The sequence below is a fragment of the Peromyscus maniculatus genome, chromosome 15 (genome assembly GCF_049852395.1).
Source record: "Peromyscus maniculatus bairdii isolate BWxNUB_F1_BW_parent chromosome 15, HU_Pman_BW_mat_3.1, whole genome shotgun sequence".
Taxonomy (NCBI): Eukaryota; Metazoa; Chordata; class Mammalia; order Rodentia; family Cricetidae; genus Peromyscus; species Peromyscus maniculatus.
The window spans coordinates 78,054,180-78,065,032 of NC_134866.1; the positions used below are offsets into that span (position 1 = coordinate 78,054,180).

The 10,853-nt window shown below is 47.0% G+C and overlaps 1 long non-coding RNA gene across 1 annotated transcript; it reads left to right on the forward strand.

Annotated features, from left to right (window-relative positions):
* Nucleotides 1-5,281: 5,281 nt before the first annotated feature.
* Nucleotides 5,282-9,552, forward strand: LOC143268716 (uncharacterized). The gene is made up of 4 exons (XR_013044832.1): nucleotides 5,282-6,226; nucleotides 6,408-6,542; nucleotides 7,005-7,047; nucleotides 8,991-9,552. It is a non-coding gene; the product is annotated as an uncharacterized LOC143268716 (long non-coding RNA).
* Nucleotides 9,553-10,853: the final 1,301 nt, after the last annotated feature.

Sequence of the window (10,853 nt, forward strand, 5' to 3'; positions counted from 1 at the left end):
CCTGGGATTAAAGGCTGGCTTTCTGGGATTAAAGGCGTGTGTCACCATGCTTGGCTATTTCCAATGTGGCCTTGAACTCACAGAGATCCAGATGGATTTCTATCTCTGGAATGCTAGGATTAAAGGTGTGAGTGCCACCATTTTCTAGCCTTTGTATCTAGTGGCTGTCTGTTCTCTGACCCCAGATAAATTTATTAGAGTACACAATATTTTGGGGAACACAATACCACCACACACACACACACACACACACACACACACACACACACACACACACTTTAAAACAACAGCGCCAACAACCCACAGTGGGCTGGTGTTTAAAAAGTTGAGAGAACCATCCAGCTGGTCTGGATACCTAAACAAGTAGAAACACACAGATCTCTCAAACGGGAAACCATTTTGAATAGTGTTTAGGATTTTGTGTTGTCTGTTCAGAGCTCTGCTGTTATTGCTTCTTCATGACCTTTCACAACAAATGCATCCTTCCCCATCTCCTAGCTACACCACAGGGTCCAGATCTCTGGCTGCTTTGTCAAGTTTTGAAATGGCATATAATTGAGAGTTCAGCTTGGAGGTCAGAGCCAGGAACACCCCCATGCCTGCACACATGTCCACATTGGCTCAGTAGGATCCAGAGCAACCTCCAGGAGCTCCCTAGAGCTTAGGGGCTGACTCAGATCTCTCTCAGGAGGCCTAGTGGGAGGGACCAAGGAAGTTGCAGTTTCTGGCCCCCAGTGAGTGATGGGATGAGGCTCCTAGGTGACTTTCCACATGACTGGCAGGGCAAGGAAAGAGGAAGAAGCCCCCCTGTGGCTCCAGCAGGCAGGTTACAGCCAGGTGTCTGCATGGAGCAACCTCGGGGAGGCCCATGGGCATCCCAAGAGCCTACTAGAGGTTGACACCAGAATCCAAGGCCAGCACACTGAACGGACATGTTCCTGTCCAGGCTCTCCTGGGTGGGTCAGCTAGCCATGAGAAAACAACAGGGTCCAACGTGACAGTCCCCACATTCTGAAGACTTGAAAGGGAAATCCTTTGGATTGGGTCTGGACTCCTGGGGCTCAGCCTGGCCTGGCCTGAGGCTGCCAGAAGAATAACAAATAGGAAGGGTCATGGGGTGTGATTGGCTCCTGAGGTGGTGAAGGTTTCTTGGCTGCAGGGATTCTCGTCTGTTCCTACCCACCTCATTGCTGTGATGACTGATGCCCACCCTCTCCCTATGGCTCCCACTGGCCTCTGTCTCAGGACCTGCTGTGCATGGCAAGGTGCAGTGCTCCACAGTCTCAGTGCTCCACAGCCTCAGGACTCCTCCCAGCTGTGCTCCACAGTCTCAGTGCTCCACAGTCTCCGTGCTCCACATCCTCAGTGCTCCACAGCCTCAGGACTCCTCCCAGCTGTGCTCCACATCCTCAGTGCTCCATATCCTCAGTGCTCCACAGTCTCAGTGCTCCACAGCCTCGGTGCTCCACAGTCTCAGTGCTCCACAGTCTCAGTGCTCCACAGTCCCAGGACTCCTCCCAGCTGTGCTCCACAGCCTCAGGACTCCTCCCAGCTGCACTCACTGGTGCCTCCCCTCCGAAGCCTCTGCTTCTGTTCTTGCCACCTCCGCTCTCTGGTGTGTGTTTCTCTGGCTTTCCATTTCCCTTTTCCTCCCCTCCCTGCAGATGCAGGATGCAGAGGAAGGCCAGCAGAGGGCAGGAGCCCTGGAGAGGACTCAGGAGGCAGATGAGTGCTTGCTCCCCACTGCTTGAAGGGCAGAGGAGTTTTGCTGGTTGTTCGGGCTCTCACCTATGGGAACAGGCTCACTCATAGGAAGCCCCGGATTGTGCCAAGGCTGTTGTGTATTAGTCAGCTTTCTGTCACCATGATGCAATGCCCAAAGCTTGGACAGGGGGAATGTTTAGATGGCTCCTACTTTGGAAGATTCCTCTCCGTAATTAGCCTCTCGTTGCTTTGTGCCTATGATGAGGTAGCGAATTACAGTGCTATCCAGTAGAAGAGCAAAACTGCTTATTAACTCGTCAGCTAGAAAGCCAAAGGACCCCACCGTCCAACTCAGGTGCATGCGCAGTCATCTAAGGGCCCCGCTCATTAAGCCTGGCCTCCTAAGGTTCTACCTGCTTTCAAGCCTTTAACACAGGGGCCCTTGTTGGGGAGTTTTCCAAACCTCTGCCTTGTACAGTGCGGATTGCACAGAACAGAGCTCTGTCCTGCAAGGCAAACCCCGTGGCCTCTGCCGATTTCTGTGTTCCCTATATCTCTGTTTGTGTGTTCCGCACCTTGCTAGGAGTGAGTCAGGATGCATCTTTGCTCTGCTTCCCTTCGCAGCCCCTTGTTGTCCGTATCACCCACAGCCCACTTGCGGTGCTGAAATTGCTGAAACAAAGAGCAGCCCAAGGCTGATTTTCTCTTGCCGCGGTGGGAGGCCGGGAGTCATTCCTGGTCCTGGGCGGCAGTGAAGGCAGACCAAGCATGTGATAGCAACACCCAGGGAGAATACATCAAAGCAAATCAGAGATCTCTGGAGCCGAGTCTGGCAGGATTAGAAATAGAGGTTCAGGGCCAGGCATCGTGGGGAACACCACAGTCCCAGTTCTCGGGGCTGAGGCAGGAGGAATGTGAGTCCAAGGTCAGCCTGGGCAGCCGAGACCTTGTATTAAATGAACCAGACAGGAGGAGAGCAGGGGAGGAAGGGGGGGAGGGAGGGAGGGAGGGAGGGAGAGACAGGAATGTTCTAGCAAAGAACATTGGGTGGAATTGCAAGTTTTCAGGATCGCCTGACCTCCTCCTTCCTACTTGTACCTTGTAAATCCCCCCCCCCGAATTCTACGCTCAAGTGGCCATTTTCCTTCTGCTTGACCAAACCTTGATTCTTCTTATGTTTTTAGAAACTGACATGTGAGCATGCTCTGATTACCCCCAAAACATCAAGGGTGAGTTAGAATAAATATTTCTCTTTCAGAACAATTTACATAGAGATGGGATTTTGTTTTGGAGAATGGAGTGAATGTAAATAGAGATGTCTGTGTGAATACTCAAAACTCAGGGCAAAGGGAATATCAGATTTATTCTGGACTTCAGACTGCCCTGCAACCCAAGAGCCGACTTTCAACCTTAATTCCATACCTAGCAGGAAGGAGAAGAAAATATGTAAGACTTAATTCCTGCATGGGGCGCTTGACGTATATTAATCTAGTTGATTCTGACTATAAATTCCTGAAGGGACATTTTTATTTCCTCTTTACAGACACGGAACCTTGAAGAGAATATACAGAAGCTATGGATCCCTGGTCAGGATTGTAACTCACACTGGAATGGGGCCACCATTCCCTGTGGACTTATCAAGCCACACCCCTGCCTTTTTTTTTTTTTTTTAAACCAACCACACTTAACACAGCTTTTGGCTATTTTGTTCCCAATGCTGTGCCAGTGGCATGATTTTAGAGAAATTTGGAATGTGAAACTGTCAGAGAGTATTTTGTAGGGGATTAGAAGTGTTTGGGCTACTCAGGAAATAGGCTCCAACTGAGAACATGTAGATGTTAGGTGCTGTCCACTTAGGAATGCATCCTGGACCAGAGGGAAAGGATTCATGGGAAACTGGCAGGCGGTGCTGGAAGACACAGTTGGTAAGGTGAGGAGGGAGCCTGTGCCAGCTGGCCGGAAGTGAGAAATCCACCCATCTGCACTGGCTGGCTTTGCCACAGTCTTTTCCATTTTCATTGGCATCAAAGTGATTTTAACTCCTTTTCTGAATTTGCTAAGAAACTATTATTTTAAATGTCTCTGTCATTATCCTGATCTTCAGTTTCCTTCCATAGGTCTTTAAAAAATCCTGCCTTCCCTGTAGAGGATAGGGTGATTCTCCGGAAACAGCCTTCTCCTACACAGAGCTGCCCATGTCATCCTTTGAAGCCTGAATTCCATTGTCTTTCTTCTGTGCTCATCTGGGATTGACAGGAGTAAAAGTGCCCCAGACAGTACCTTCTGGGAGATGACTGAATGGACCCCAGAGTGTCCCCAGTTTATTTCCTTCCAATCCTTGCCCTGATTTTATGTAAGACAATATGTAGATACACCTCTGTCCCAAAAGATGGAAAACCACACACTGACAAACACATTACATTTCCTCTTTGTGGCATTTTCATTATGATCAAACTGAGTGTGGGGTACATAAATGTAATACATTAAAATTTTAAAGTAATTAAAAATTTCGAATTTAACTTTAAAAGATACTTTAGTATTTTCATTTGTTTATTCCAGGGTCAAATAAAACAGTAAAGCCATGAATTAAAAGGCCCAGACCCGGGTGCCTAGCTCTTTGCTGCAGACCCTCCATGTTAGCCTCTACGTCAGAAGGGTTCCCTTTGCCCCGTGTTATTAGACCAGCCCGAAATGCCTGTCCACTGTGGCTCCTCACATCATTCCTGGATTTAGGAAGATTATTAACGATTTTCATTTAATTTCCTTCTGGATGCTTGGCAGAGAGAGAGAGAGAGAGAGAGAGAGAGAGAGAGAGAGAGAGAGAAGCAAATACATATGCAAGCAAATAACTTTTAAATCGTCTTTGCTAAGGACATGGCCACTCTTGTAGAAGCCTGCATGTTCATACTTTAAGAAGACTGAGCTTGAGAACAAGAGACCAGGTAGATCATGGTCCCAGCTCAGATCTGTTCCCAGATATATGGAGGATTCGTTTCTACCATAAAGTTTCTCCATTGACGTACTTCTGCTTTAAGTATCATCAGCCTTCCATGTCTGCAGGTTCCACAGCTAAGAGTTCAACCAATGATGGAGGAAAAGTATTAGAGAAGCACACATATCTATATTGAACATATGCAGATTGTTGATTTGGATATTATTTCCTGAATGATATGGTTTAACAACTAACTACTTAACATTTTATAAGGCAATATCAAGATGTTTGAAAGCATACAGAGGAATTGTGTAGCCTATAAGCAAATAACATGCCACTGTATTGTATTATTAGAAGTTCAGGGTCAGGCATCACGGGACATACCACAATCCCAGTAACTGGGGGATGAGGCAGGAGGATTTTTTGTTCAAGGTCAGCCTGGGCTACAGAGTGAGACTTTGTATCTTACACTACTATAAGTTCTTTGTATTGGTTTTTAATAGTGGGAAAAATTTAGAATATGCAGAAGAGATATTACATATATATATATATATATATATATATATATATATATATATATATCCTAATGAATTATGTGTACCTATCATTAAATCTCAACAATTTTATGTAGGGGACTTGAGCAATGGTGAATCTTGGTATCCACAAGGGAGCATGTTGACGCCAATTCTACGTGGAGACTGGTATAGCATGAAAGCATCGGATTTCTTCATGGACCATGATACAGGCGTATTGGCTTTACATTAGTTTTTCTGAGACTCGGTCTTTCAATTTTCCAGTACTTCATTGAGCTCTCTTTTCTTTGATATATCATTCAGACTTTCCTGAAAACAGCTCATCCATCTCATTACTACCCAGATACTCACTCACTAGATCTTCCGGGTTTCTGCACAGCGATAAGCCACTCGCTGCTGCTCCAGGTGATGATTAGCCCTGGCTCAACCGTAAGCTCTCCAAGGCAGGAACTGACACATCTGCTGTGACGTCACAGAGCAGCACCGAACACATAGTAAGAACCAGCGGCAGGCTGGTGGCTTCTCTTGTCCATCTACCACAGCAGCCTCCCTCTGTACTTGCCAGTTCTTTGAAACTTAACCGAGACTCTAACCAAAGAAAGCACATGGAGAATGGCGCCTCCACCAAGGACTCTTGGCTACCTCAATCCAGTCTGCGCTGGTCCGGGTTCACAGTCCTTTAACAGAAGAACATTTCTGGATGTAACATTTGGACATTGATTCTGGCAGCTGACACTTGAGGGAGAGAGTGGGAATCAGATCCCATCTTCACAGTCGAGGAAAGCAAGGGCAAGAAGCTTGAGGCTAATATGTGCTGGGGTCAGATCAACGAGTTCGAGCCTGTCCATAAACATCTCGATCTCTGCAGCGCAGTGTATGTAAAGGGAGTCGGGATCTGAGCACGTTTAGTGTACGTGTAGTATGCTGGCCATCTGACTCTGTGGCCAGACTGACAGAAGCCCTTCGAGGTGTCTGCGGAAGCACAGGGAGCAAAAAGCACACACACCTCAGGCTCTGGAGAGCACTCATGGCAAATGCTGAATGACAGGAACACAAGGCATGTGAGAGGGGGAACGCTATCTTCAGACAGGAAATGAGAGAGAGAGAGAGAGAGAGAGAGAGAGAGAGAGAGAGAGAGAGAGAGAGAGAGAGAGAGAGAGAGACCAGGCCCCACAATTTCTCCTACATGCACACCTCCGGTCTACCTCAGACCTCTCACCAGGTTTTACTTCTTGAAGGGTCTCAGGACACACACGGCTGTATTAAGGTTCGGATCATGAACACAGACACTTCAGGAACAAACCACTTCCAGTCTCTACAGGGGTGCAGCTTCGTACTTAAGTCTATGAACTAGATTGAGGTCATTTCTTGAGGCAAGTGTTAGGATCTTGCCCTCACTCCTGCCCATGCCCAGCTCAGGGTCTTGTGTCTTACATCATCCGGGGCACTGGCGACTACATAAGCGCCGGCGTGGTCACACAATCTGCACCTTAAAAGACAATGCAGATCCTACGCTCTCTCTGCTCCCTGCTCCCTGCTCTGCTCTGCTCCCCTCTCCCCCAACCCCACCATCTTCCTCTCTCACCAGGCCTGGTCTTCTTCCCCCTTTATCCCTCCTAATAAAGTTCTGAAAACTAACACTGGGTTCTGTCGTGACCGGGACCTTTCCACGCGGTAACCAGCGCCGCCACCAGCGCTGTTTATCATCCTTTCATTGGTGCCGTGGACTCGGATAGGAAATTCCACTCACTCGGGGTCCGGGGCTGAGCATTGTCGGAAACCTATACCCAGGACCTGCGACTGCCCGCTACACTTATGCTTTTTCATTTGCTCAGCCGCAGGACCGCTCTGCACACACCACATGGGCCGCCAAGACTGGTGAGTTCCCCCACCGTTTCCTGCGACGGCAGCCTGAGCTCTCTATTCCTGGACCCCCAGGGGGTCCTCGGGCTGCGCTGGCACCGATTCATTCTCTCTCTTGATGAAGAGGTCAATGCTGTTAGACCCCCCGTGGGGGGGGGTCCTCATGCTGCGTACGCTCCCAGCCCTTACTCCTCTCTTGACGAAGGAATGAAGCGGGGAGTAACCGGTGCTGATGCATAGATCTGTCTCCTACCTCAGGGACGCCTGGGACTGGAGTCTGACCCTGGTTTGTTATTTTAATTTTTTATTTTTCTCTCTCGGTGCTGCAGCCATGGGACATAGGGGTGGATACCAGTAAATCTGGCTCTTTCAACCCCGATATTTCAGAGGAATTATCTAACTTTTGCCAGCGAATGGGCAAATGAAAAGAGCTACCTTATCCCCAAGCTTTCTACTGAAGCTCTGAACCCTTCTCCTTCTCCATTTCTGATTCTTTCGCTGCCATGTGCAACCACGGCTGTCTATCTGACTTCCGTTCTCCGCCCTCCAGTGTTGCTTGGGCTGCTTCTGCCCACTTAGTTAAAGTCTCTCACTTTAACTCACCTTGACTCCCCCCACTCATTCTCAAGCTGCCCTGAGAAGCACAGACGGGTCTGGAAGCAGGCTAGAATCCATGCAAATAAGTTGACAGTAGTCAGGGTGGCTCTTTAGCCAGAGATCGGTTTCTAGCCTGCCTCCTGGTGGGTCTTCCTAAAGCTGTCCCCAAGCCAGCAGACATTAAAAAAAAAAAAAAAAAATTCCAGGCATGGAGTAAAATCCATCTCTTGTCCCCCAGACCTCCCCGACATAGGGCTAAAACTTAATTAAGCATCTGGAGAGCAAGGCTCCTGACCCCACAGGCGGAAGTTTCAGCTGTGACATTTAAAGTGTACCAAAGGAGAGATGAAAAAAAGCTCGAGAACAGAATTGCCAAGTGCTGGCACACACTGGCTCCCGAAAGCCGTTGGGTCCCTGTTTTAAGTGTGTGTGGGGGGACAGGGGGGAGGCCATGAGGGCTAGTGCATGCCCTGCCAGGCCATCAATTGAGCCTTGTTCAAAGTGCCGCCTAGAAAGACAACCAGTCAGCTGACTGTACCCAAGCACCAAGGTGCAAGGGAACATCAAGCTAAGACCTCCAGCAGACCTAGGCTTGGCCACAGGCTTGCAGGGAACCCAGACTGTAGCATGGAAGCAATCCATTTCTTTCCTTCTGGACACCAGAGCCACTAACCCAGTCCTGGCAGTTTGGGGGTCTCACCTCTCCTCGTTTCCCTACTGTTGGGGTAGAGAGGACAGCCTTATCTCCCCGCTCCCAGATTTAATTGTACTTTATGGGCTACTTGATGGGAAAAGATTTCCCAGCTAAGGTAGGAGCTTTCATTTCATTGCTCCCTCCATGCCTCACTCCAGACCTGTCAGAAGCGCTTCTCCTCCTCATGCACAGGGACACAGACAGGGCCCTGATCTCTGCCTTGTCCCTAATTCCAAAGAAATCATTTCTCATGCACCACAAGCTTTTCTCTTCCCGGTTCCCTCTCCTGATTAACTGCTCAGCTAATAGTTACAGGACCACCACAGAACTGGAGTCCAGAGATCATCAAGTAAGAAACTGTAACAGCTAAAAGTTATTAACACCCCCAGACCCAAAAGTGTCTGGGCTCTACAAAAACAGACTTTAACATAACCATCTATTACTGTTAAATGCTCTCAACAATTGATCATCTGTGTCTCCAGGATGCTAAACTAGTAAAGGAAACAGGTGCCTTAAAATAATCTGTCTCTGATAAAGCTTAAAAACATGTTCCAATCTCTCTGTCTCTCTCATTAACACTAACCAATATAAGCAGAGTACTAAACACTACAATGGTCACTAATTTTCTCATGGCTGCTTCTTAACATGTTCAATTTTTCCCCCCAAGCCCCAGAAACCAGCTTAAATCCATCTGGACAGGTCGGATCTACTTCAGGCTTTTCCTGTCTCACCAGCATCCTGTCAGATACAAAAGCGGCCAGGGTGCCACGCCAAGAGGAATGGATGGCTCCAGGGCAGCAGGACAGCCCACCATCCCAGGACGGCTGTCTACCTCGGAAGGCCTCCTTCCCTGCCCCCTTCCCTACCCCCTCTCAAAGAGCCAACCCATGCCCACCAAGTCAGCTGGAAGCAGTTTTTCTGGGAGAAACGGATGCCCCTATTCCTATTCACTTGCTTTTCTATAATGAGCAAAAAGTCTGGAATGTTAGAATCCTTCCCTCACTCCCGCACATGCGCAGCTCGGGGTGTTGCGTCTTACGTCATCAGCAGGCACTGGCGACTATGTATGTGCGGAGTGGTCACGCAATCTGCATCTTAGAAGCCAGATGCAGACCCCACGCTCTCTCTGCTCTCTGCTCCCCTCTTCCTCCACCCCACCATCTTCCTCTCTCCCCAGGCCTGGTCCCCTTCCCCCACCTTTTCCCTCCTAATAAAGCTCTGAAAACTAACACTGGGTTCTGTCGTGACTGGGACCTTTCCAAGCAGTAACGAGCGCCGCCGCCACCACCACCGTTTACCATTCTTTCAGTAAGGGCCAAGATTCATTTTGCCTACTGAACCCTGACTATTTCAAAAATCATTTGTTGGGGCTGGAGAGATGGCTCAGTGGTTAAGAGCACAGGCTGCTCTTCCAGAGGACCCGGGTTTAATTTCCAGCAATCACATGGCAGCTAACAACTCTATAACTCCAAGATCTGACACCCTCACACAGACACACATGCAGGCAAAATGCCAATGCACATAATAATAAAATAAAATAAAATAAAATAATAAAATAAAATAAAATATTTTTTAAAAAAATCATTTGTTAAGTAGACCCCCCCCCCAATTGAATTGCTATGACACTTAAAAAAATCTACTTATCATTGATTCAGAATGAGGCCTTTTCTGAACTCTCCATTGATCTGGATGTCTGCTGTTTCCTTAGTTCCTGTAGCTCTTCTACACGCTGAAAATAACTAGTCCAGGTTCTTCCACTGTGCTCCCTCTCAAATCGCTTGGTTTCTGTAGGTTCTTTGCATTTCCAGTAAAGAACAATAAACTCTGCAGTTTTTACACAACCCCCGCACCCAGGCACACTTTCCAGAAGTTTGGTTGGAATTTCACTGAGTTTATGTATCAGTTTGAGGAGAACTCACCTCACATCCAGTTTGTCATATTTCTCACTTATTTAAATCTTCCTTAATTTTTCTTCACCATCTGTGTTAGGTTTTGGTGTGTACAGGTACCATATATGCTGTGTTAAGTTGACCAAAAAGTATTTCATGTTTTCAGAGATCACTATAAATTGAGCAATAATTATTATTGTTAATTCAATTGCTAGCCTGAGTGATAATATTTTTGAATCACTTTAACATTTTTTTATTGCTCCTATTTTCTTTTAGTATCTAAAATATATATGATTTTTGTCTTTAAAGCATGTGACCTTGCTAAATACACATTAATTTGTAGAATTTTTACTATTTTTTCTATTTTCTATATAAATAACTACATTCACTATATATTCACTATAAATAACTTTTTTGTATTTGTTCATTAGTTTGTACCTTTTATTGCTCAGTATTATTCCATTCCACTAATGTGCCTTTCTAAAATATTCTCTCTTTAAGAGCTTTCTTTAAAAATATTCGTTAACGTTTGATTAAAAAAAAATGGGTTGCTATGTTTTGAGCCATCAAGCCACAGGAGCATTTGTTGAAATTCCTCCTGCAGACACGAGCTTCGGCAAATACCAGCAGGTGGAATGGCC